General features: G+C 38.6%; 1 long non-coding RNA gene across 3 annotated transcripts; it reads left to right on the top strand.

Annotated features, from left to right (window-relative positions):
- The first annotated feature begins 7,967 nt into the window (after positions 1 to 7,967).
- On the top strand, positions 7,968 to 16,170 carry LOC137243669 (uncharacterized). Of its 3 annotated transcripts, XR_010950577.1 has the most exons (6): positions 7,968 to 8,305; positions 8,457 to 8,645; positions 8,694 to 8,867; positions 8,940 to 9,170; positions 14,276 to 14,456; positions 14,527 to 16,170. It is a non-coding gene; the product is annotated as an uncharacterized lncRNA (long non-coding RNA). The 3 variants fall into 3 exon arrangements; XR_010950575.1 differs by lacking the exon at positions 8,457 to 8,645 and having other exon boundaries at positions 7,969 to 8,305; XR_010950576.1 differs by having other exon boundaries at positions 7,969 to 8,645.
- The last annotated feature ends 4,578 nt before the right edge of the window (positions 16,171 to 20,748 follow it).

Below are 20,748 nucleotides of genomic sequence, written 5' to 3'. Positions count from 1 at the left end.
CGACCTATCTTATGAGAATCAATGCAATCGATTATTGGTGCCGCTAAGGTCGTAACCGTATCGTAGCCAACCAATTGGGTTTTGGTTTACCGTCGTAACGATAAACAGCTGATTACGTTAGGGACACGGATACAGCGATACGACATACGGCACCAATGACTCCGGCTAAAAGTCGGAGTGCTTGCCAAACACTTCCGAGGGGCGACGCAGCTTAGAAAAACTTTGATATTGCTTTGTCCGGGCGTGAACCCAGATTCTTCGGTGTGGTAGGCGGAGCACGCTACCATCACACTAAGACGGCCGCCGATAATTAGCAACAGAAATATTCGTTTGTAAACTCGGTTTAATTGTTATTCATATTAGAGCAGGGATGATAAATGGATTTTTTCATTTTGTACCAAACGAGGAAAATAAATGTACCAAATCATCCAAAAATGTAAAGTCTTCGGATGTGAATTTGAACCAAACTAGAGTTATATTCTGCTTCTTTATCCAGGAAACTTTCCAACGCAAATTAAAGGTAGTATAACAGGGAAATATGATTTATGAAGAAATACTTTTCCAGTAAAAATACTGTAACGAATTTGCTTGCAAATCCTCTTATTTGCAATCCTCTGCTAAGTTCGAATCACTAAACTGTTGAATAAATAACTCCAATTTGTAATAATGCAAAATGGCCTTTATTAAAGTACTTCACAATAACAAACTGTGCAACGAATAGCTTGCTTAATAACCACACTGATTGATAGCTCAATGAAACTCTACTATTCGAAATAACACTGCTATTGCTCGCTAGATATCGTCTTAATCAAACTGCTTGACAACTCAAATCAAAACTGAATTACTTCTTACTCGCTTGCCCCGCTTTTATAGTTTACGCTGCATACTTCTAGGCTCTTCGATTTCCAGAACTTACTAGTTGTTTCGGCTACAAAATCGCCAGCCACAACTACGTGCACAAATTATTGCTCTCTCTTGTGACAACTCAGATAAGATATATGCATGTGTTTGTGCATTGCCGCTCCGCTGCTCGTATACGTACATATGTGTAGACGCAATTATTTATTCGTTTATGTAGATACATAAAGATTGAATTATTGACAGTCTCTCGCGCGCACATAGGCATATAAGTAAATGCATCTGTGTGTGACATCTCTCTGGGCTGCCTTATATATGTGTATACTTGATTTAATTATTAACGTAAATACTGCTTGGCATGGCCTTAGCATCGCCTTAGTGATGGGATAATTTAGTGATGCTAATATCCGTGACAATACTAAAAGAAGTTTATCGATTAAAGCGTACAAGTATGTACATATATAAATACATTTCTTTATCATGCGCGGTTCCAGGGGGGGGAACGTTTTTTGTATTGACTGTAATGAAGTATATAATACAAATCTACATAGTAGTTTCTTATCACAAAACGCATTTTTACTAATTTTTAATTTTTCTTGCTTTTTTACGTTCTAGGGCGGGGGGGGGGGGGGGGGGGGGGAATTTGTTTTTAAATATTGTGACGAGTATGATACTCACATCCCTAGTCTGATGCTAAGTAAATAAAGTCACAACAACAATAAAGCAGACAGTCACTTGTAACTACATAAACGAATCAATCATTATGTCTACACCAGAGATCTGCTTTCAGTACTAATAAAATTCGTGCACTTAGACATGAGCCAAAAAATTCTGTCTAAATGTGTACTTAGTCAAGTTGAGAAAAATACTATGAGTGATTAACACATAAAATAGAAAATACATACGAGTGCCCCGCAACACATATGTCCCATACATATATGACATTGTTGAGTATAAACTGAAATCATAGTCATTTTAACTCAGTAGCACGTTGGTTTCGTGTGTAATACACTGTATAATTCGTTTATTACATTGTTTACTATATAGTTTGGCAGCTTAATTCGAGGTTATGTTGCGAATAGAGTGGGAGGCACTCGCAAGCCGTGAAAATAGGCACTCGAATGGAGTGGAATGAAGAACAGTAGGAAGACCAGACTTGCATTGGATCAATCATTGCATCAATATTAAAGATAAGTTTAGAAAAAATAATTAAATACTTGAGTATAAGCAAACATTTTCTTTCAATTACTTCAATTAAGGTGTCCTAGATGCTATATATTCAAAAATTATAACATTTTATGTCTGTGTAACGAATTTACTTGCAAATCCTCTTATTTGCAATCCTCTGCTGAGTTCGTATCACTAAACTGTTGAATAAATAACTCCAATATTGAATAATGGAAAAATGACCTTTATTAAATTACTTCACAATAACACTTATACTTTGCTAATCGCTGGATTAATAACCAAACTGATTGATAACTCAAATGAAACTCTACTATTGGCCGCCAGATCGCGTGCTTCTGTTGCCTTTTATACCCTTTGGTTTCCTCGTTCGCATTTTTCCAGAATGTACTAGCATTGTCCATGAGCTCTCAAACTTCTCAGCTATAACTAAAATTGCACAATTTTATACATCTTTTAGGCGCTTCCAGAATCTACTAGTCCAGTAGCTCTCAAACTTCTCAGATATATGCATGTGTTTGCGCATTGACTCTCCGCTGCTCGTATTCGTACATGGTACATATGTGTAGACGCAATTATTTATTCGTTTATGTAGATACATAAAGATTGAATTATTGATGTGAATGTTTGTAGTTTACAGTCTCTCGCGCGCACATAGGCGTATAAGTAAATGCATCTGTGTGTGACATCTCTCTGGGCTGCCTTATATATGTGTATACTTGATTTGATTATTAACGTAAATACTGCTTGGCATGGCCTTAGCATCGCCTTAGTGATGGGATAACTTAGTGATGCTAATATCCGTGACATCTGTTTAAAAATTTAACTTCAATTTCCCTAAGATTTCCGTAATATGGCCATTAGTGATGTTTGTGTGTGTGTGCAAATTTTGAGCGATCAGCTGTTAGTTGCGCTACTTGGTAAAGTTTACTTTTCTTTCTATAGCGCTGTATTCAGTTTAGTTTCGTGTACATCGTTGTGTTGCTAGCGTCAGAAGACTGATATGACTTTATTCATTTTATTGCACTGTAAATCTTACTTATTCCAATTAGTGTTTTCGTATAACACAGTTGACTTACTTGCTCAATAAGACAATTGAGTACTGAACTGCTTCGTGACTTATGGGCGGTTATTCATTTTACGAAGCATGACTATGTAAATGTGTGTTAGTGGATATAAGTGCTTGATATTCTTTGTTTGTATACGCACTAATAGTCAGTTTTTGGTTAGTCCACTAATAACCTTAAAAGATGAATAATTGCAGCTCACTGGTCTACACATATGTACGTATACGCAGCTGAGAAGCAACGCACAACCACATGCATATATCTGAGATACTCCCGAAAGTATGCAATGAGAGAAGTTATAAAATCGTGCATCTGCAGTTACAGCTGAGAAATTTTATGATTTGCACATAAGACCTCAGCGGGTCAGGGGATCAGAATATACCCGCGGTAGGTATTCCTATCGTAAGAGGCGACTAAAATACCAGATTCAAGGGGCTGTGTAGCGCAACCCTTCAGGTTGCCAGCGTAATATATAGCTTCTCCAAACCCAATTGTCAACCTCAACTATCCGCGGCGAATCCTGTTTCACTAACAGACGAGGCTCTGGCGACCCCAAGCTCCTCATGGAATTTGGAGTGGGGAGGGAGGGAATGGCTTGAAGGTTTAATGTGGTCACATATATCGTTCCCGAGATGGTCGGGCTAGCACCTTAATGGTGCTGTGTTACCGGAGCGTATCGGATCTGTATCCGGCAAAGGACCATCACATCGATAACACTCCCCAAAGCCTTCGGGGAGTAACCTAATCGCTACAACAACAACTAGCTAGCCCGACCATCTCGGGAACGATTTATATGGCCACATTAAACCTTCAGGCCATTCCCTCCCTCCCTACCCACAAGTTCCATGAGGAGCTTGGTGTCGCCAGAGCCTCGTCTGTTAGTGAAACAGGATTCGCCGCGGATAGGTGAGGTTGACAATTGGGTTTGGAGAAGCTATATATTGCGCTGGCAACCTGAAAGGTTGCGCTACACAGCCCCTTGAATCTGATATTTTAGTCGTCTCTTACGACAGGCATACCTACCGCGGGTATATTCTGATCCCCTAACCCGCTGTGGTAAAAGTTGATGGAATTTGTTTGTACAATATGGGTATCAAAAGAAAGGTGTTACTGAGTATTTTAAAGGGAGTGATCCTTAGTTCCATAGCTGGACGCCATTTCAAGATATCGCCATAAAGGTGGACCAGGGGTGACCCTAGAATTTGTTTGTACGATATGGGTATCAAATTAAAGGTATTAATGAGGGTTTTAAAAGGGAGTGGTGGTAGTTGTATAGGTGGTCGCCTTTTCAGAGATATCGCCATAAAGGTGGACCAGGAATGTGTTTGTACGATATGGGTATAAAATTAAAGGTATTAATGAGGGTTTTAAAAGGGAGTGGTGGTAGTTGTATAGGTGGTCGCCTTTTCGAGATATCGCCATAAAGGTGGACCAGGGGGACTCTAGAATGCGTTTGTACAATATGGGTATCAAAAGAAAGGTGTTAATGAGTATTTTAAAAGGGGGTGGGCCTTAGTTCTATAGGTGAACGCCTTTTCGAGGTATCGCAACTTAGACTTTGTTTGTACGATATGGGTATCAAATGAAAGGTGTTAATGAGTATTTTTAAAAGGGAGTGGGCCTTCGTTCTATAGGTCGTCGCTTTTTCGAGATATCGACATTAAGGTGGACCAGGGGTGACTCTAGAATATGTTTGTACGATATGGGCATCAAATGAAAGATGTTAATGAGTATTTTAAGAGGGCGTGGGGCTTAGTTCTATAGGTGGACGCCTTTTCGAGATATCGCCATAAAGGTGGACCAGGGGTGACTCTAGAATGTGTTTGTACAATATGGGTATCAAAAGAAAGGTGTTACTGAGTATTTTAAAGGGAGTGGGCCTTAGTTCTATAGGTGGAAGCCGTTGCGAATTATCGCCATAAAGGTGGACCAGAGGTGATTCTAGAATGTGTTTGTACGATATGGGTATACAATTAAAGGTATTAATGAGGGTTTTAAAAGGGAGTGGTGGTAGTTGTATAGGTGGCCGCGTTTTCGAGATATCGCCATAAAGGTGGACCAGGGGTGACTCTGTTGTTGTTGTTGTTGTTGTTGTTGTAGCAAAGCTCGCCCCACCTAATAGCCGCGACCGATCACAAATTGTCATCAATATCCTCTAACGGGAGTCCAAAGAAACTTGCCGTTTCAACAGGGGTGGACCATAAGGAAAGGGGTGTTAGAAGCGTTGGTTCCACATTACAATTGAAGAGATGGTTTGTGTCATGTGGGGACACATTGCAAGCGGGTCATACATTTTGTATGTCGGGGTTGATTCTGGATAGGTAAGATTTTAACCTGTTACAGTATCCTGAACGAAGTTGAGCAAGAGTGACACGCGTTTCCCTGGGGAGTATGCGTTCCTCTTCCGCAAGTTTTGGATAATTTTCGTTAAGTACTGGATTCACCGGGCAATTCCCGGCATAAAGGTCCGACGCCTGTTTATGGAGTTCACCAAGGACCTGCTTGTGTTTTTTCACTTCATACGGCTGGGTTCTCAGGTGCCGTATTTCCTCAAAATGCTTACGGAGATGACTCCTTAAGCCCCTAGGCGGTGCTGGTTCATCAATCAGATGTCTGTTGGGATGCCCAGGTTTCTGGGTATTCAACAGGAACTGTTTGGTCAGCATCTCATTTCTCTCCGTGATGGGGAGTATTCTCGCCTCATTATGCAGATGGGGACATAAGAAGACAGCCCGTGGCGATTGTGAGAGCAGTATTTTGGCAGGCCTGTAGTTTCTTCCAGTGGGTGATTTTTAGGCTTGGCGACCATATGGGTGAAGCGTAGCACTTAATCGGCTGGCTAATTGCTTTGTATGTAGTCATGAGCGTTTCTTTATCTTTTCCCCAAGTACTGCCAGCGAGGGATTTGAGGATTTTGTTACAGCTCTGAATTCTCGGAACAATTGCGGCTGCGTGCTCTCCAAAATGTAGATCCTGATCAAACGTCACACCCAAGATTTTGGGGTGTAGGACAGTTGGTAGCGTAGTGCCATCGTCGTGGATGTTCAAAATGGTCGACATTTGGGGCGTCCATGTTGTAAATAAGGTCGCGGAAGATTTAGTCGGTGATAATGCCAGGTTTCGCGAGGCGAAAAAACTAGAGAGATCAGGGATGTAGCCGTTTATTTTATTGCATAGCGCATCGATCTTTGGGTCTGGGCCTGTGGCCATTATTGTGCAGTCATCGGCGTAGGAAACGATTGTGACTCCTTCCGGTGGTGAAGGTAGCTTAGATATGTAGAAATTAAACAAAAGTGGGGATAGGACACCACCCTGTGGCACCCCTTGTTTAATTCTCCTTGGTTTGATGTTTCGTTTCTAAATTGCACCGATGCCTGCCGACCACCCAGATAATTTGCGGTCCACCTTTTAAGACATGGGGGAAGGGTAGACCCTTCCAGGTCCTGCAGTAACGAGCCATGGTTGACCGTATCAAAAGCTTTTGATAGGTCTAGCGCTACGAGTACTGTTCTATGGTGGGGGTATTGATTTAAACCGCAATTTATCTGGGTGCTAATGGCATTTAGCGCGGTGGTAGTGCTATGGAGTTTTCTGAAGCCATGCTGATGAGGGGCTAGCTGCAAATTTGCTTGGAAATAAGGGAGCAAAATGGCTTCAAGCGTCTTTGCCACTGGCGATAGGAGAGATATCGGACGATACGACTCACCTATGTTAGCTGGTTTCCCAGGCTTTAATAGCGGGACCACCTTGGCCATTTTCCATTTCTCAGGTATGACAAAGGTGGAAAGAGACAGATTGAAGACATGCGCTAAATATTTGAAAACCTCTTTCCCTAGGCTTTTAAGCATCGGCATGGCTATGCCGTCTGGGCCCACTGCTTTGGATGGTTTAGCACGACCAATGGCGTTGTAAGATGACCCTCGTGGTCATCTGTATGTCCATTGTGTCGGACGGGAACCTTCACCCAAACGGTGTGCTGCTGTCGCAATTGAGCGAGTACTTCCACTTGTTGCGCACTCACGTTATAGCTTTTGCTATATTCTTGTATACTCACGGCAAGGTTATCGAACACGGAAATGAATGTATTACGGCTAACACGCTTTTGTATTTTTGATGTTCATTTATTTAAACTATATTGTCACACTATATATATATTTTTATTATAAATGTTTTAGCGGAGCTCTCACAAAAGTGTCTGGTTAGTTTCAAACGCGCACAATATCTGGCGTCATTCAATTTGACGTTTTGTGAGGTAACCCTCACTGTGAATGTTGCTTTGACAGGCAACCCCTATTGTGAATTATTGTTGTGTTCCATAAGCATTGCTTGACCTTATGGTCACGCAACACTTACCGTAGGGTTACCTTACATCATTCCCCTTTGGAAAAGAAGAATTGGCGAAATTCTTCTGTCCCAAAAGCGATGTAATTAACTTTAAAAGTTTAAGACTGTTAAACTAAGTTTAAATCTACATCTATGTTTAGATCTAAATTAAGAAATAAATTGTAAAGTCTAGTTCTAAAGTAGGACTTAAATTTAGTTTTTATAATTAGAAAACAAAAATTTTTTTGTGTTTTAATTCTACTGTATACATTCAGTTCTTAATTTTTAATGATTGCTTAAATTTATTTGGTTTCATTGTCTTTTTTTTTCAGGTTTGGAAGAAAAACATTTTATTTCTAATTTAACAATAGAGATTAACTTTAAATAATCTTGAATTTAAAAATTTAATTTAATTAATTTTTCTTATTCTATTTTTATGTACAATTTTTTTCTTTTTCGTTTCGTCATCAATTAACGTGACGTTTACGCCGTCAATACCTATTACGGTATACGGACCAATCCCTACAAGACGGAGGTAACCAGTTCACCCACACATTCAAAGCTTTTTTCGCTCTCCACTAACACATCGACGTTTCATGCTGTCATCGAAATGACAGTTCATTAATTATTCCGGAAAAATTGAAACGCAAAAAAAATATAAATTGTTTACAACGAAAAATATCTTGTGCTTTTAGTTGTGACATGTGACGGAAATTAAAAATTTTGTTGCAGAGAACACCTTTTTGCGTTGGCGACCTTCGCCCAAAATAACATTAAGTTAATTTGAGTTGTGACATGTGACGGAAATTAAGAATATTGCTGCAGAGACCATCTTTTTGCGTTGGCGGCCTTCGCCCAAAATATTATTAAGGGTAAAGTTTTACAAGACGGTACACCACCTAATTTAAAAATATCAAATAATAATAAAAACGGAGCTCGAAGCGCGCCTTTTGATTCCACGTTTGATAATTTTTGATAAAAATTGCACCGTCTTTTAAATCGTTACCATATTAAGTTGTATAGAATCGACGGGATGGCCTACAAGGTTTTATGTCAACTAAATCGCTGCCGATATGGTCGGGCTAGTACCTTAATGGTTCCCGGAACGTACCCGATCTGCATCCGGCAAAGGACCACCAAAGTCCATAACGGGGAGTGTCCTTATCGCTACAACAACAACAACATTATTTACTTTCTGATTTTCATTCATACGTATGTGCATTTTTAAATAATAAAAAAAATGTTAAATTATTCTAATAGATAGCATCTCCGCCGGGTTGCGATTCAGCTCAGAATATGCCAAAATCAAAGGAAATCTACAAAAACAAGGTACTTTACAAGCAACATGCTTTGGAATACGGTACCAAACTGGTTGGATGTATTTCCCTAAAAAAGGCTGGAACTACGCATCTTGGTTTGCCAGTATTTGCTTCGGTAATTTATATTGATTTGTAGTGATTAAAAATTGCAATAGTAGATAATGTAATGTGAATTAAAATTGAATAGGTAGCCGGAGCAAAAAAGGCAACTGATCGGCCTGCAACTGTTATTTATGTGGTGCCACCGGGAGCTGCTGCTGCTATCCTAGAAGCATTAGAAGCAGAAATGTCTTTGATTTTTTGCATCACCAAAGTTGTGCCATAACATGATAGGGTTCGCGTTAAGCACGCTCTCTTAAGGCAAAAAAAATCGCGTCTAGTCAAGCCCGATTGTCCAGGAATCATCGCACCAGAAAGGGTAAGTAAATTGGCTACCATATTAAATATATAAGCAACATGTATGAATTTTTTAGTGATAATTTGTCATGCTTTTGTTGATAATCAACTGAAGAATGCAAATACGACAGAGTTCGAAGTTCATGTGAAAACTAATTAATTTTTTTAATTAGCATTTGGAGAGAAAAATACATATGTATGTATGCATAGAACTGCATAGAAGGGGAGGAAAAATTAATTATTATCAGTAGATTTGCAAGATTTTTGTCATTTCCCCTGCATCGCAGTTGTCATTACATTGCGTTAAGAGAGGACATCAACACCTTACTACCCACAGCCAGTTAAAATTATTGTAAATTTTGCTCTTTTCATCACTGTTTCAAAACGTGGAAAGTTATATATCGAGCATTCCATGGAGAATGGTGCATTTTAGCAGACTTTCGCATTGCCGGCATTATTAATATTCAATCCCTAGAAGGTTTAATGTAGTCATATCAATAGTTCCCGAGATGGTGGGACTAGTACCACAATGGTGCTTGTTACCCGAACGTAGATAGATAGATCATTTATTGAGGATTGCACAGTGACTTGCACATCTCCTTCACAGCACCTCATCCTAGCCGACTTCCTTGATGAACCCCAGCAGTGTTCTTTGCTTGAGGGATTAAATGTGGGAATGCTCTGGCCATGGTGAGCCCATAAACTTAGCCCTACGTCTTGAAATTGCGCCGCAATCTAGAAGGATATGGTCCACCGTCTGCTGATCCATCACAAAATCGGTATGTGTTGTTCGATACTATACCCAGCTTTTGCATGTGACTTTTCAGTCTACAGTGTCTTGTAAGAATAGCCGTTGGGGTTCTTAGGTTATCTTTTTGAGAGGCCTATTAATGCCCTATATCGAGTTGTCCTGTAACCCCCTAACAGTAACTTAGATTGACTCAGGCCTGGCATATTGCGCCAGTGTTCTTCCCTATTTCCCTTTCTTCTACTAATAGATGCCCCTGTGGGCCAACTGGCAGGAACGGCTCGGGATCGATGGGTCATGCAGTTGCTGCCTCTCTTACCGTGTTGTCCACCTGTTGTTGTTGTAGTAGCAGTGCTTCGCCCCATCCAATAGGTGCGACCGATCACAAATTGTCATCAATGTCCTCTAACGGGAGTCCAAAGAAACTTTGTGTTTCAACAGGGGTGGGCCATAATGAGAGGAGTGTTAGAGGCGTTGGTTGCACAATACAGTTAAAGAGATGGTTGGTGACATGTGGGGACACATTACAAGCAGGACAATGTTTTGTATGTCGGGGTTGATTGTGGATAGGTAAGAGTTTAACCTGTTACGTTATCCAGCTCGAAGTTGGGCTAGAGTGACTACTCTCGTTTCCCTAGGGAGAGTGCGTTCCTCCTCTGCTAGTTTTGTTCTTTGAGTACAGGAATCACCGGCATAGAGGTCCGACGCCTGTTTGTGGAGTTCACTGAAGACATGCTTGTGTTTTTTAGCTTCAAACGGCTGTGTTCTCAGGTGCCGTATTTCCTCATAATGTAATGAGGCCGTGAACAACAAGAGCCACAAAAGATCAAAAAAAGTTACGAGGACGCTGGATTTTGGAATCTAGCCCAGAGCAACCTGTCCGATGCAACCATCCCTTGCACGTGAAACACTGACAAGAGTATTTATTTTTTTAATTTAATTTATTTATTATTACGGCTGTTTAGGCCCAAAACTTAAACTACTAAGTACAATTCATTGTTATAATCACTTATTTCTATTGAATATGCTGTTGGAATGCCATGTGATTCCGATCAGCATATTTACTAGCGTGACAGAGGGACGAGTCTGGGAGCCACTCATTAAAGGAAGGTTGGAAAGAACGCGTTTCCAATCCTCCAGTGCTCCCAGCTTAAGGCAACAAAATTTGGAACTTATATTTTTCAATTATATGTGTATTTTAAGCTTTCGGAATGTATTAGTCTCCGATCAATGAAGCTAAACATGTCTTTGGATGTTGGAAATTGAAAATAAGTGTATCCAATCACCCCTCAACTTTGTTTAGTAAAGACGCTGTCGGAATGCATGAAGATACCGATTAGCACAGCTCAACATATAATGGGAGGTTGAAAAGGACGTGTTTCCAATCCCCCTTGCTCCAACTTTTATTTGGCCTTATTTTCGTTAATTTTGTTACACATTATATAATTTTATTGTTATATTTATGCTGTCGGAATGCGAATGATTCCGATCAGCAACAGTAAATACCAGCTGGAAATACCGAATTCCAGCGAAATTAGTTGTTGGAACTGTCTGGAGTTACAGGTGGCGACCGATTTTCTTTTCCTTAGGGCCGGATGCATTGTATTTTGCTGCTACCATTATTACCATTCCCTTTTCGCGCTCCAGTATCGGTATATCATGTAAAAAAATAAAAGAAAAAAAAACTATCTTATTGGAAGGGTTTTACAATGCTCCAATAAACTTTTTTTAAAAGTATTGAAGTTATTACTACTTTTTATGTGATTAGGAAGTTCATTGAAATATTTCAGGCCCTTATATATATGACCGTCCTAAAAAGATTCTTTTCCGGCAAACGCAGCAAACCCATTTCTCAGTACTGGCGTCAGGAGAAGGACCCGGATTGGGGTCGATACCTTCCCGGAAGAGGAGAGTATGGCGCAGACCCGCTGCAAGGATCTGCTGGGGGGTTGACAATTTGTGGGAGAGACGCAACAAATTAAACATGGAGTCCACCTGCTCATTGCCCTCCACTCCCCTGTGGCCTAGGACCCAGGCCAACAGTACTACGTTGTGTGCTCCTAATTGATTCAGCTTTTCTACGCACTGAAGGACAAGTGCTGACTTTATTTCGAACGCCGCAAGTGCCTTTAGTGGAACCTGACTGCCTGACTGAGTATGGCAATTGTTTCTTTGGGGTATCAGCGCTGAAGGTTCAGCTTAGCGCACTAACTTATGGCGAATACTTCCGCTCGAAAATGCTCGGATGTGCTTTTAGAGTTACTGATATTTTGGTTCTGGGTCCGAAAACTCTGGCTCCAATCCCCTCTGGCGTCTTCGAGCCATCTATGTACCTTCCGATCTTGAGCCTAGTAATACATTGCACCCGCCTATACCTATACAGCCGTACCAAGAGACGGAGCAGCCCATTACATATTGGCACAACCGGAGCACTGCTGGACATCCATCCTATATGAAAGCTATGCATTCAAAAGTGTTTGTACCAGTGGCTGGTGCACACCGAACTGGACCAATGTATGCTATATTGAGGCCTTCACAAATACCAAGCTATGTTTATGTAAATAATGTTACTGCTAATGTCAATTTGCACGGTTGAGCACATACAGTACCTACGTTTATACAAGGTGGAACACCACACTACCTACATGGCGATGTAGCCACCGATCAGGTTGTTGTAAGAGATTAATTAAAATATGTTATTCATAAACACTGATTCTTATATTTTTATTATCATTAAACTGTAGACTAGACTCATGACGGGTATTCTTACTGGATACTGCCTTCTGGCGTCACATGCCTTTAAATTAGGCTTGGTCAGTGATAGCAGATGTAGGAAGTGCGAGTTGGAGGAGGAAACGATCGATTTCATTCTGTGCTCGTGCCCTGCGCTTGCCGGGCTAAGACTCCAGCTGACAGATGTCAGATCTAGAAGCAGCAAGTGGCTTAAGTTCTAGGAAGCCGCTAACCCGCTGGAGCCATGAGAAGCGTGGGTGCACTTTGGGTGTCCCAAGACAAGTTCCGTACCTGCTCCGAATAATTTGATAGATAGATAGATTAGATAGGGATCTGTTCTAGGTCCAACTCTTTGGAATGCGGTGTATGGCGGGGTGCTACAAAACCACCTTCCCGGAGGCACGGAAATTGTCGGCTATGCAGATGATATTGTCGTAGTAGCAGTGGCCAAGAAACTTGATCTGCTCCAAGCATTATGTAATGACGCCATGGGAAGAATAGAGGAATGGTTGACGAACACGGGGCTGGAGATGGCTAGCAATAAGACAGAAGTGGTTCTGATGAGCTCAAAGCGGACTGTGGATGAGTTGGTCCTAACCATACGAGATTTTCAAATAAATTCAAAGCCCTCCTTGAAATATCTAGGAGTAATCATTGACTCAAAACTAACTTTTAGGGAGCACTTCAGGGCGGTGGGGGACAAAGTTTCTAGAGTTAGTGGAACCCTAACGCGAATAATGCCCAACATCGGCGGCCCAAGCGAAGCTACCCGTCAGCGATTATCCAACGTAACCAGCTCTATAATATTATATGCAGCACCAGTATGGCACAGATCTAAAATGGTCCACCAAAAAGATATACTAGCAGCCTACCGCATTACTGCTATACGAATAGCATGTGCTGATCCGACGACGCGATCCATGTTTTATCCAGGAAAATCCCAGTAGATCTACTCTCAGGTGAAATGGCCGATCTGTATGGCATTGGATTCAGCCGACCATCTGAAGATGCTAAGAAAACCGTAAGGTCACGAACAATAGTTAGGTGGAAAGAACGGCGGGAAGATTCGAGAAAAGAGCGCTGAACCTTCATGCTAGTCCGGAATATAGCGGAATGGTACGAGCGAAAACACGGCAAACTAAATTACCATCTCACACAGATATTGAGCGGGCACGGTGGCTTGAAGGAATATCTACATAAGCGTGGGATAGAGGAGGATCCTTTCTGTCCAAGCTGTCCGTCCGAATTGGAAGGCGCAGAACATGTAATATTTCACTGCCCTCGTTTTCACGGCGAAAGACTGTCTGTAAACAGAGTTTTTGGAGAGGAACCTTCCATTAGGAATTTAGTTCCACGAATTTGCGGACAAATAGATTGTTGGATTGCTGTGAGCAAGATGGCCTTTATAGTAATGACGAAATTGATGATGCATGCCGAAAGGGAGCGTAGAGAAATGCGCATACGAAGTAGTGGCGACTAAATCGCCTTTGAAGTTACTTTACCAGGTCCTGATTCTAGTTATCTGAAATTTCTCTTGTGCCTTTGGAAAAGAGCTATGTGTGGAGCCCTATTTATGGAACACTTTTCGGCTTATATTAAAAACTTTTAATCTATTCTTACTGATATGAGTTTCTTTTTCATTCTAGGTAATTTGATTTTGACGATGTGAGGATAGAAATATCCCAAATATTCCAGCTGTGGCTGTAAGAACATACATTTGCTCAAATTAGAAGAAAACTGCACTGTTGAGCACATCCAGTATCTACGTTTATACAAGGAGGAACACCACACTACTTTCACGGGGATGTAGCCACCGATCACGTTGTTGTAAGAGCTTATTTTAAATATGTTATTCATAAACACTGATTCTAATATTTTGTTTTGGTTTTTACTTTAGAGTCAACCTGTTATATAAGCGATGTCAGCTATGCCTGTAACTTAAGCGCCTTCAGATGTAATAGTTACCGCGGACGCGGTCACAGGAGTAGTTCACTACGTGGGGATTACACTAATCAAGGATTTTCAATATCGGAAGGATTTCCAGCACTATAACACACCAACAATATGTGCAATCACCCGAATAAATTGTACAACAAACGTTAACACCACATCATCGGCCAGCAACAACAACAACAAACGCAACAAGTTGAAACTTCTAAACAATTAATGACTAGTGAACCACCAACATATCCGCACTATGCGCAAACATCAACACCAACATGTGTCGCCTACTTTGCAACACGGTGAAGATGGCCAAGGCCATTCTGATTCTAATACTGATAAAGGCGAACCATTGGCAAATTTAAAAACTCAAACAGACCACGAAAAATGTTGATGATGGTATTAATTCTAGTACGGATAGTAAAGAATTTAAACCTAGGAAAAAAGCTAAACTTGATAAAAACTTAACCGAAGATGACAATGTTTCTAATTCTAATACTAAGGAAGATGAACCTTTGATAAATATGAAGCTTAAAACAGAGTTATCAAAAAATGACGATGATGATAATGATGTTGATGCAAAGTCCAATGTTGAAAATGATGAAAATTATGAAACAGAATCTGAAAATAGTATGAGTGTGGATTATAACCTGAAGCAAAACTGTCATATCCTGTACGGCCAGAATTAGATGTTAAGAAAAGAGCCTACATAAAGAGGCTCAGTATATTTATGGAAAATGCCCAATGTATGTATTTCAATTAAATTCAGCACATTGTTGGAAAAAGCATCTAAACTTTATGCATCGTGTAGAGAAACCAGAACATTTACAATTTAAATATAACGAACGTGGTGCAAAATGTAAATTTTGTGTTATTCAAGCAGCTACACCAAGCTTCAACAAATTATTGGACCATGAGATTTCTCATATGCCTAATAGTCATTATTTAAAATGTAAATTATGCGATTGGAAGACGAAAATACATTCAAGTATGAATTTTTATTTACGTGTACAACACGCTGAAACAATTGATGTAACAACGAAAAGTTTAGAATTGAATGTTTGTCCATATTGTAATCACAATGGTATTTACGCAAACACTTAATACATCTTTTCTATGTTTAGAATGTGGTGAATAATTTAGAACAAATACAAGTTTACGTGTACACCACAAGATTTGAACGGAAATATCTTGAGTGTATGGTTACACCTATGTGGCATCTACAAGATATTTATAATTACTAGTATGGAATGAATCCGGATATGGAAGAAAACGGAGGTGACGAATCACCATGCTTCTTTGGATTCTGGTGATACTCCTGACATGCTTCCTAATTTCCCTACGTCTGATGTTACTATACCTACCAAACTAATATGACTGCAAACTGATGAGCAACACTACCAGCGCAGGAAAAATAAGAACTTCAAAACAAGGTTTCGGAAAGGGCACGACTATGAATAGACGTTAATGTATTTATATAGTTTATAAATATAAAAATTCACATATGTAAAGTTCGCTAGAGTAATAAGGCAATAATTTAAATTCTAAAAAAACATTGTATATATGAATAATTTATAATTAAATATTATCTGAACATAAAGGACGCGTTTCATTCATAGAAAAAGCGATTTGACAGAAGGTAACCGATACGGGTAACCGATAGACCAGTTACCCGTATTGTTGTTGTTGCATATGTTTTGGTTAGCGATAACGAAAACATAACTGATGAAGTAAATTAAAAATGTAAATAACATCGAGCGAGAAGGAATGTCGAAAACACAATAGGTAAGAGCGAGAAAGAGAGTCACACATACACTATTTTGAGAGAGCACATGCGTTACCTTTTTCACGACAGCAATGTAAAAGTCATTAAGACGATAATTGGTGAACAAGTTATTGATGACGATTAAGTAATCGATTAGGGAACGGGTATCTGTCTTGTAGGGAATATAGATACTACTATGCTTGTCGCGGGGTTCCTTTTCAAGCAATACCTTGTCAAATACCTTGACAGATATTGGTTGTGAACTTTTGTTATATCCGGTTTGATTTTTTAATTTGTGTTCTGTAACTGTTTTATTCGCTAATTCGTGAGTTTTTTGAAAACGAAATTTAACTTCTTTCGCATAGTTTTCTATGTTATAAATCGGGTCTATTTTATCGGTTTGCAGTTCTTTTGGTAAATTAGCTGCTTTGCCAAAGACTAATTCATATGGTGAGAATTTATTATCGAATACTGTGTTTGTTGTTGTGTTGTGAAGAAAAGTGAAATATTTCAAGTAAACATCCCAGTCGGAAAAATTGGGATTTAGAAAAGATCTTAAATATTCATTGAAAACTCTGTGATTTCGCTCTACTGTGCCAAGAGTTTCATGATGGTACGCTGTGGAAAATTTATGTTCTATTTTTAATAATTTTGTTAACTCTGAAAAAATTTCATTTTTGTATTCGGTACCTAAATCAGTTTTAATCGTTTTCATAATGCCATATATTAGTATGAAATTTTCAAAAATAGCTGATGCGACCGTTTTTGCACTTTTGTCAGGTATCGCAATCGTTACTAAGTATTTGCTGAAATCGCATATAATGGTGACAGCGAACTTGTTACCATTATCGGATTGAGGTAGAGGTCCTATAGTGTCAATGACAACAATGTCGAATGGCTTACATGGTGTTTCGGTTAGGACTAAATTTTCTTTTGTTTTTGGCTTAACCTTATTCAAAAGACATTTTTCGCAGTTTTTAACAAATTTCGCTATATCGCGCGTCATGCCTTTCCAATAATATTTGGTTCTGAGTTTTGCATAAACTTTTTTGCTACCGAAATGTCCTCCTAAAATTGGGTCGGTATGGTAAATTGTTATTAATTGTTGTTTTTTGTCTTCGTCTGTGACAGTTTCTACGGATTCGGTTAGGACGATTTATAAATGTTTTAAAATTTTATTCCCAGTGGTTTTCAGATCTGATATCGAAAAATATTTAAAAAGATTATCATTTTTTTGCAATTCAATTATATTAATATTGCGCTTGCCAGCTTCTTTTTGTAGCTTCAAAAGTAATTCATCTAAATGTATTATTTTGTTAGCACACGCAACCTTAATTAACTCAATCTTTTTGTGTTTTAGATGCGCATTTAATTCAAAATTCGTAATTTTACCACTTTTATTATAACGATTTTGGGATTTTACTCTGGGTATTTTCTTTGAAAATTTGTTTGAAAAATTATCATAAACTTGTAATTTTATGTTTTCTTTTGCTTTTTCTTCTTTGAGTATTTCTTGTTGCATTAATTGTTCTTGTTTTGTCTGTGATCTTGTCTGTACTGCTAAAATTGATGTTCCTGAATTTTTTATTTCTTCTATTGTGATGCGAGAGAGTGCATCTGCTCCTACGTTCGTTTTACCTTTTATGTATTCAATAGTGAAGTTGTATTCTGCCAGTTCAAGTCTGATACGTGAAAGTTTTGAAGAGGGATCTTTCATATTAAACAAGTAAACTAATGGACGATGATCGGACTTGACTGTAAAGTGTGTGCCATATATGTATGGTCTGAACTGTTTTATTGCAAAAAATATAGCTAAAAGCTCTAACTCAATTATTGATTTCTTTTGTTCTGAATTATTAAATGATTTGGACGCGAAACAAATTGGTAAGTCAATGCCATCTTTATTTTGACTTAAAATGGCACCACAACCAATTTTTGAAGCGTCGACAGTAATTATAAATTCCTTTTTGAAGTCTGGGTATTGGAGAATTTGAGGAGAAATTAAAGATTTTCGGAGTTTTTCAAATGCTATATCACATGATTGATCCCATTTAAATTCCACTCTTTTCCTGCTAAGTTTATTTAAAGGTGCTGCTATGGAAGCAAAATTTGGTATAAACCTTCTGTAATAATTGGCGAATGCCACGAATCGTCTTACTGCATCTTTATCGCAAGGTTTCGGATATTTCTTTATTGCAATTATTTTGGAATCGTCTGGAAGTAGACCTTTTGAAGAACATTTGTGTCCTAGGAAAGTGACTTCTGAACGCATGAAGTTGCATTTTTCGGGATTGAGACGCAAATTAAATTTTTTGCATGTTTGAAAGACTTGTTCTAAATTTTTAAGATGGTGAGCTTCGCTACACCCAATGACTATAAGATCATCGACATATAAAAAGGCTTGGTTTGGAGAAATTCCTGAAAAGGCAATTGACATCATTCTTGAGAATGAGTTCGGAGCTACGTTTAAACCGAATGGTAAAACTTTCAATCGAAAAGCACCACGATCAGTGCTGAATGAAGTGATGTCTCTAGAATCTTTATTTAATGGGATTTGGTGGAAACCTGAATACAGATCCAATGTAGAAAAATATTTGGCTCTGCCTAGATTATCAAGAATATCGTCTATTCGTGCAAGTGGGAATTTGTCTGCTATCAATTTTTTGTTTACGGCTCTAAAGTCAACACACATCCTGTAGGATTTCTGTCCATTTGGATTTTTCTTTGGCACAAGTATCAATGGACTATTATAGTTGGAATAGCTGTGTTCTATAAGATCGTTTTGCAATAAATTATCAACTTGTTTATTAATTTCCTCTCTCTGGCAATATGGTAAACGGTAGTTTTTTATGTAAACAGGATTTGTATCTGTCAATCGTAATTTCTGTTCATAAAAGTTGTTAAGCGTCATTCGATCGGTCTTTAGTGCAAACACGTCATCATATTTTAGACATAAATCGAGAAGTTTTGGTTTGGCATAGTTTGGCATTTGTTTTTCTAAAATTGATTTTAATTCCTCTGACCTTTTCGAATCTTTTGAAAGATCATTGATTTTATACACGTTATAGTTGGTGATTTCATCCGTAAGTATGTTACAATTTCTTACGTATTTTACCTCGTCGGTGACGTTTAATACCTTTATTATCGGATTGTTAGTGTCAACAATACACTTTGCGGTGAACACACCACTACAAATTTCCTGTGCGTCTATGAAAACTGGATGTTTAGATTTTTTCAGCTTAAATAAGCGATAAACTTCGCATCTTGGAGGAATTATCAATGTATTATCGGTTGTATTATGTAAAATTGAAATTTTATGAATATTTTTGCCAATGCCAATTGTTATGCTCTCGTTTGCATAGTCTATGATGCAATTGTATTTTTTCAAAAAGTCTTTGCCTAAAATACCATCTGACGGTATGTTGAATTTGTCATCTACTACATTTAAAGTATGTGGAATTGAAAAATTTGAATAAAAAAGTTCTGTTTTAATGGTACCCAATGTTGAAACTGTATCTGTCGTAACACCCGTTATATTTATAATATTGTTGTTATTTATAGAAACATTTTGTTTTAAACTTGAAAGTTTTATAATTGATATATCAGCCTGTGTATCTACTAAGAAAGTGCATGTTTTAAAAGAGTCATTGCAATTCAGTTCGATAAAATCTGAGTAGTTCAGGTTTAAACAATAAATTGATTTATTTTGAAAAACGTTATTTAATTCAGATTCTGGTCCCCCAGTGTTCGCTCCTGAGGGCCGTTGGCGTTTAAAGTGCGTACACTAGCGTTATTTGTAGTATTTGAACGTCGATTGTTGTTGTTACTGTTGTTTTTGCTGTTGTTTCTGTTTACGGGCCTGCTATTGTTATTTCGAAAATTACCATTATTTCGCGAGCCATAATTATTGTTGTTATTATGCCTATAATTGCTATTGTTGTTTCTGTTAAAATTGTTGTTGTACCTCGAAAAGTTGTTCCTATTATATTGATTTGACCTGAAGTTACCTCGAAAACTATTATTTTGCCTGTTATAACGTGATCTAAACGCTAGTACCTGCCTTTCACTTGTTTGGTTATTTTGTTCTACGATCATTTTCGCAACTACATCCTTAGAATCAGTAAACGTAGTTGACGCTAAAATTGATTTTACAAGATCTGAGCGCGTGTTAAGCCGACAAACGTTGACGGTTTGTTCGACTGCCATTTCGTGTGCTTTTTCCTGAGTCATTCCTTCTATAACTAATGATCGTTCTAAAGCATCGGAGAGTTCCTCAACACGTTTGGCGAATTCAGTATGATTATTATTAAAAACTTTTAACGATGCAATTTTTCCTGCAACAACTTTTGAGTTGTCAGGTTTTATTCTACCTTTTAATGCATCTTTTATTTGTTGAATTGTTGTTACTTCATT

This window comes from Eurosta solidaginis, chromosome 3 (assembly GCF_040869045.1).
Source record: "Eurosta solidaginis isolate ZX-2024a chromosome 3, ASM4086904v1, whole genome shotgun sequence".
In the NCBI taxonomy this organism is placed as follows: domain Eukaryota; kingdom Metazoa; phylum Arthropoda; class Insecta; order Diptera; family Tephritidae; genus Eurosta; species Eurosta solidaginis.
The sequence above is the reverse complement of the archived record's forward strand: the minus strand, read 5'-3'. Positions and strand labels throughout refer to the sequence as shown.